This window comes from Poecilia reticulata, chromosome 18, assembly GCF_904066995.2.
Source record: "Poecilia reticulata chromosome 18, P_reticulata-male-v2, whole genome shotgun sequence".
NCBI classification, from domain to species: Eukaryota; Metazoa; Chordata; class Actinopteri; order Cyprinodontiformes; family Poeciliidae; genus Poecilia; species Poecilia reticulata.
This window is the reverse complement of record NC_088847.1, coordinates 1,674,009-1,680,719: the sequence shown is the minus strand read 5'-3', so window position 1 is coordinate 1,680,719 and position 6,711 is coordinate 1,674,009.

Genomic DNA, 6,711 nt, shown 5'->3' with positions numbered 1-6,711 from the left:
CCTCCTCCTACATTGTGCTGTGTAGGTCCAGGGTGGTGGAAAGGCTGCTCTCCACAGTCCTTTGTGCAAGCCTTTTAACCACCTTCTGCAGAGCTATACTCTTGGCAGCAGTGCAGCTGCTGTGCCACATGGTGGTGCAGTTGCAGAGAAAGGTCTCCACCACACAGCGATAGAAGCTCCTCAGGCACCGAGTTTCCAAGTCCAGCTTTCTGCAGCTTCCTTACAGACACTGGTGGGCTTTCCTGACTAGGCATGAGATGTTGGCACTCCAGTTGAGACTACTGGATATATGCACACCCTTATGTGGAGCTCCTGTAGCTGGAGACCACCTCAACAGATGCTCCCCCAATGTACAGGGGCTGAAGAGTATCCTTGTCCCTTCTGAAATCCACCACGATCTGTGGTCTTCTTATTGATACACAAGTTAATTTCTTACATCACAAAAAGTTGAACATAGGATGTAGAGCAGTGTTTCTCAACCTTTTTCGGGCCAGCGCCCCCCTATCCCTTACTCAGGTCCCTCACCGCCCCCCACCAAAAAATTTTTAGGCTACTTTGCACTGACAATTATTTTATTATTAATGTTACTATCATTATTGTAGATGTTTTGAATCGGCACACCGATTATGTTTTCCCGGACACTTCAGCGCGCCTTTCGCTCCATATGTTTCTACGCTTCTTTGTGGGGGGCGCCGATTTATGTTTTCGCATCCACCTGAATAATGTGTAGTTGCGCTACTGCCCATGGAACTTCAATAATATTATTTTACCTTTTATCTGGAAAGAGTGTCTGTTTATTCTTGCCATAAAGTCCTCTGTATTAATTATTGCTCTTGCCATAAAGGCCTTGCCATAACAGTTTATTCCTCCGAATTTACTTTAGTTTCTTAGTTTATTCTTGCATTTTGTTCTTCATTCATTTCCATTTAGTTTCATTTGATTAATATTATCCTCTCTCGGTTTATTGCTATGTCCACTTTAGTTTCTTTCCTGTTGCTACATTTATATGATCGTTTATATAATTTAGTAATTTTCACTCATCATCTGCTGCGCCTCCTAATCGTCATGTTTTTCACATCATGTGTTGATTTTTCACTGTTTAGCGTCGGATTCTCTGTTTTTATGCCATAATTCACATCTAGTTCGTCGCTCCGTTTTGCCCGCTTCTCATGTTGCAGAATTTTGGCAATGTGCGCGGAGTTTTTTGTTTGTTTGTTTGTTTTTACTCCCTAAGGTGCAGGGCGGTCGGGAAACATATCGATGGGGAAAAGGCAGACTTTGAAAACAACGGAAACAATTTCGGTATTCTGATTATTGAAATTTAAAAGTGCTGTGGTACCGTTGTTCCATCAAACCCGTTTCACGTCGGACCACTTACAGCACCGGTGTTAACGCTATAAAATGAACGCTCTATCGTGGTATCACCCATGGAGGGATTTCTTTATTTAAATGGGTTCATTTTTCAGAGGAATACAAAGTGAGGGTATCGTGATTTTAGTAATTACATGTTTATAAGAGCGATTTTCTGTTGTCCTTCCATGGTAGCGGGCAGCTTTCAAACGAAAATAAAACACTTTTTAATATAAATTGCTGCTTTGACATGATCACAGAACTGCCAAAACATATGTAGCCTACATAAATACCAGACAAAGTGAATCACAGCAGCGTCATCAGCCGGTGTAATGCTGAACTGATGCGGAGCGGAGGTGCGCCATGAAGCTAAAAACACTGAATAGAAGAAGAGCTGCCATCAATACAGTTGCAGCCAAGCATGGTTTAATGTTACACAATACAGTTTTACAGAGTTGCTCAAAGTCTAAACTGGTATTGTGGATTTAAGGTGTAAAGTTTACCTTCGACCAAACGCCCCCCAATGGCATCCCAGCGCCCCCCTTTTGTAAAAATGTCCTCCAGCGCCCCCTGCCGTCCTCTGAACGCCCCCTGGGGGGCGGTACCGCCCACGTTGAGAACCGCTAATGTAGAGCTAAGAATCTACAGTTTGTCCATTTTTCACATCTCGCTGAGATAAAGCGTTTTTGGCTCCTTGCATACTGATCTTTTGAAACATAGAATGTAGCCCTGATTCCAGTGTGAATCAGGGTTAAGATTAAGACTTGATTCCACTTTGAAAGAGCCAGATCTACTGTTTCTCAGCATTTCGGAGCTGTCCAACATTCAAATATGGCTGAAAATCGAATGTAGAGCTTCGAATTCACAGTCAATTTTTCACTTCTTTCGCTGAGATAAAGCGTTTTTGGCTTCGTGCCTTTGGCTCTCTGGAAACATGAGACTAAGACCTGATTTAAGTTTGAAACAGCCAGATATACAGCCAGATATACTGCTTCTCAGCATTTCTGAGATGTCCCACATCTAATATGGCTGAAAATTGAGTACAGAACTGCGAATTAACAGACTGTCCATTATTCACTTCTTTTGCTGAGATAAAGCGTTTTTAGCTTCTTGCTTTCTGATCATTTGAAACATAAGATTAAGACCTGATTCCACTTTGAAACAGCCAGATCTACTGCTTCTCAGCATTTCTGATATATCCCACATCTAATAACACTAAAAATATGTAACATAGGATGTAGCTGCGAATTTAAAGATAGTCCATTTTTTACTTCTCTCGCTGAGATAAAGGGTTGTTTGCTTCTTACCTGCTGATCATTTGAAACATAAGATTAAGACCTGATTCCACTTTGGAACAGCGAGATCTACTGCTACTCAGCATTTCTGAGATGTCCCACATCTAATATGGCTGAAAATTGAGTACAGAACTGCGAATTAACAGACTGTCCATTATTCACTTCTTTTGCTGAGATAAAGCGTTTTTAGCTTCTTGCTTTCTGATCATTTGAAACATAAGATTAAGACCTGATTCCACTTTGAAACAGCCAGATCTACTGCTTCTCAGCATTTCTGATATATCCCACATCTAATAACACTAAAAATATGTAACATAGGATGTAGCTGCGAATTTAAAGATAGTCCATTTTTTACTTCTCTCGCTGAGATAAAGGGTTGTTTGCTTCTTACCTGCTGATCATTTGAAACATAAGATTAAGACCTGATTCCACTTTGGAACAGCGAGATCTACTGCTACTCAGCATTTCGGAGCTGTCCAACATCTAATATGGCTGAAAATTGAATATGGAGCTGCAAATTTTTCACTTCTTTCGCTTAGATAAAGCATTTTTGGCTTCTTGCCTTCTGATCATTTGAAACATAAGATTAAGACCTGATTCCACTTTGAAACAGCCAGATCTACTGCTTCTCAGCATTTCTGAGATGTCCCACATCTAATAACGCTGAAAATAAGATGTAGAGCTGCGAATTAACAGATAATGAAAATTACTAACTGAAAATTGAATGTAGATGTAGCATATGTGTAAACAGTATACTATATTTCTAAATAAAAATTGGATAATGACCAACAAGGTCAATGGGCTAGTTCTCGGAATACATCTAAGGAAGGAGTAGACAGACTAGAAGTTGCAGATGTGAGTGCCTTGTATTCAGAGTGATTAATTATTTACATTACAATAAGGAAGGAAAAAAACGAAACATTAAAATGGCCATATTAAAATAAAAGGAAATAATACACAAAGAAAGCAATATTAAATTAACAAATCAAAAGAAAACAAATCAGTTCCACAGTTCCAGCAACAAGCCACACTATTCAGTTCATACACCCCCCTGAACTGGGGCGGTTCAACAGGATCAGGTGAGTTGTTTTGAGGGCTTGCTGCAGTTCATATACTGACAAAAGTCAGATCAGAGTGGGAACAGTTTTGTTCATGGGCTGCAGGAAGTCTCCCACCAGCCTGGTGGGGAAACCAAATCTTAACACCACAGGTGAAATCCTTTTAGGCTCTTGAACCTGATTCTTCAGCTCGCCATCAAACCTGGCCTGTACAATAAAGCAGGACCAGTCTCAAATATGTAATCAAAACATTCCAGTGTGCACACAAAAAATACGATCGGCACTCATTGCAATATGAATAATCCTAATGATCGTTTTGCTAATCAACGAATTTCCAAATACATTTCTAAATAAATCTTATTCATAAAAAGTCAATAAATATGCTCCATACAAAAACAAACAATGTAAAAAACATCTAGCTAGGCAAATACTTCAATAATTATTTAAGGTATCTTATTGTTCTCCAATTTGTTTGTTCAGAGTCGCAATATAGCATCTGGATTGATAACGCTAAGTCTTCATAAAATTACTCATCAATTCCGCAGTTCATAAGGCATACAATCGGTTTTGTTTCCCTTATCACTCAGCTCACAACCGGAGACTCCTAAAGTTGGCACAATTTTATCAGCATCATACAAGATTAAAGAAAAACAAAATGTTACACTCATACAACCTGCAGCTCTGCTCTCCCAAACTTGTTCTAATCCTCCATTATCTTCTTCTTCTTCTTCTTCTTCTTTTAGGTTTTAACGGCAGCTTGCATCCATTTATGTTGCACTACTGCCCTCTATTGACTACTACCATCTACCCCTCAAATTCTCTTAAAGATCCCAGTGTTTTTAAAAAAACGAAAAATCTTCTTTTTCCCCTCAATACTATTCAATTGGTCGATCACCTTCTCAAATACCAATTCCCTACTAACACCTAGTTCCGTTTTTAATAATCTTCTTTGGCTTTCATACTTTCTACATTTGATCAAAACATGTTCCACTGATTCTACATCACCACACCATCTACATAAACCAGTAAGGTGTTTCCCCATCTTAAAAAGAGTTCCATTTAGGAAACTATGCCCGGTTCTTATTCTATTTATAATTACCTCCTCCCTCCTGTTTATTCCTCTTATCCTTTCTACATCGATTGTATTTTGTATCCTAAATAAATGTCTATCATTTATTTCATTTACCCACCTAGCTTCCCATATCTTTTTGCTTTCTTTCCAAATTATACTTTTACCTTCAGATTTAGATAACTTTATTTGCATGTCAATATCATCTTTTTTAATCGTCTCCTTAGCCAGCCTGTCTGCTCTTTCATTCCCTATAACACCTACATGAGCAGGAGTCCAGAATAATATAACATTTTTATTTTGTTCACATAGCCTATGATGAACCGCCATAATCTCATATAGAATATTTTATGATTTTTTGTACGTCCCTTTCCGATACTCATCAACGCAGATAGAGAATCACTACAAACTATTATTTTATTCCTATTAGTTTCCTCCACCCATTCTAAAGCTACTAAAATAGCACACAATTCCACTGCGAATACACTCAAATAATCAGATGTTCTTTTTGAAATATTAATCTTTAATTCAGGAATCACTACAGCTATATTGGTTGCTTCACTTTTAGGGTCTTTCGACCCATCAGTATAAATTTGCAAGTAATCATTATATTTATTCTGCATTTGATTATAAAATTCTTGGCAAATATCTAGTGTGTTCCTTTTCTTAATATGTGTTAGTGAACTGTCTACATTAATATATTTCCAAGTCCATGTAGGTCTCACAGGCCACAATACAGTTGGACTAAATTCCTTATAATATACATTACAAATTTTCGCTCTATCATCCCCAACCCACCCAAAGCTATCAATTTGTTTCTCTCCTCTTTCCCAACACTTTTCTAATACTTTCTTAACCGGGTGATCTGCATTATGTCCTTTTAAACTTATCCAATAATTGACCATTAGCTGCTGTCTTCTAATGCATAATGGCATTTCTCCTGACTCTACTTGTAAAGCACATACTGGCGTTGATTTAACTGCCCCTAAAGGAATTCTCATTGCTCTGGCTTGAATCACATCTAACTTTTTTAACCTAGTTTTGGCTGCTGATCTATATACCACACTCCCATAATCTATTCTTGATCTAATTAGTGACACATATATACTTTTTAGGGAATCAAAACTTGCACCCCATGTCAATCCTGCTAAACACCTCACAATGTTTAGAACCTTTTTACTTTTCTCCATAATATGTTCTATGTGATATCCCCAAGTTAGTTTCTTATCAAAAACTACACCCAAAAACCGAAACCAATCAACCCTTTCTAACTCTTTCCCATACAAATACAACTTTTTATCAACCCCTATTTTCTTATTTGTGAAAAACATTATTTTTGTCTTTTCAATTGAAAATTTAGAGCCCCACTTTACCCCCCACTTACTCACTTTATCTATACCTTCCTGAAGTTTAATAATAAGATGTTCCACATTTCTTCCCCTTTTCCATAGTGCTCCATCATCAGCAAAAAGTGGCTTACCAAAACTGATAGATAAATCTTTAAAAATGTCATTTATCATAACTGAAAATAATGCTGGACTTACCACACTTCCTTGTGGGGTTCCATTTTCTATTTTACATAATTTAGAAACATGATATCCTATTTTAACTTGAATATTTTTATCCCATAAAAAATCCCATATTCAATTAAACATATTACCTCCTATACCTATCTGATGTAATTTAATCATTAACCCTTCCCTCCATAGCATTTCATATGCTTTTTCCACATCAAAAAACACAGCAACAACAGTTTCCTTATCAATTTGAGCTTTTCTAATATCATCCTCTAAACATAAAATAGGATCTATTGTTCCTCTCCCTCTACGAAAGCCACTCTGATAAGGAGCAATTAAATGTTTTGACTCCAAATATTGTGTCAATCTCTCATTCATCATCCTTTCCATCAGTTTACACAAATTAGATGTTAAAGCTATTG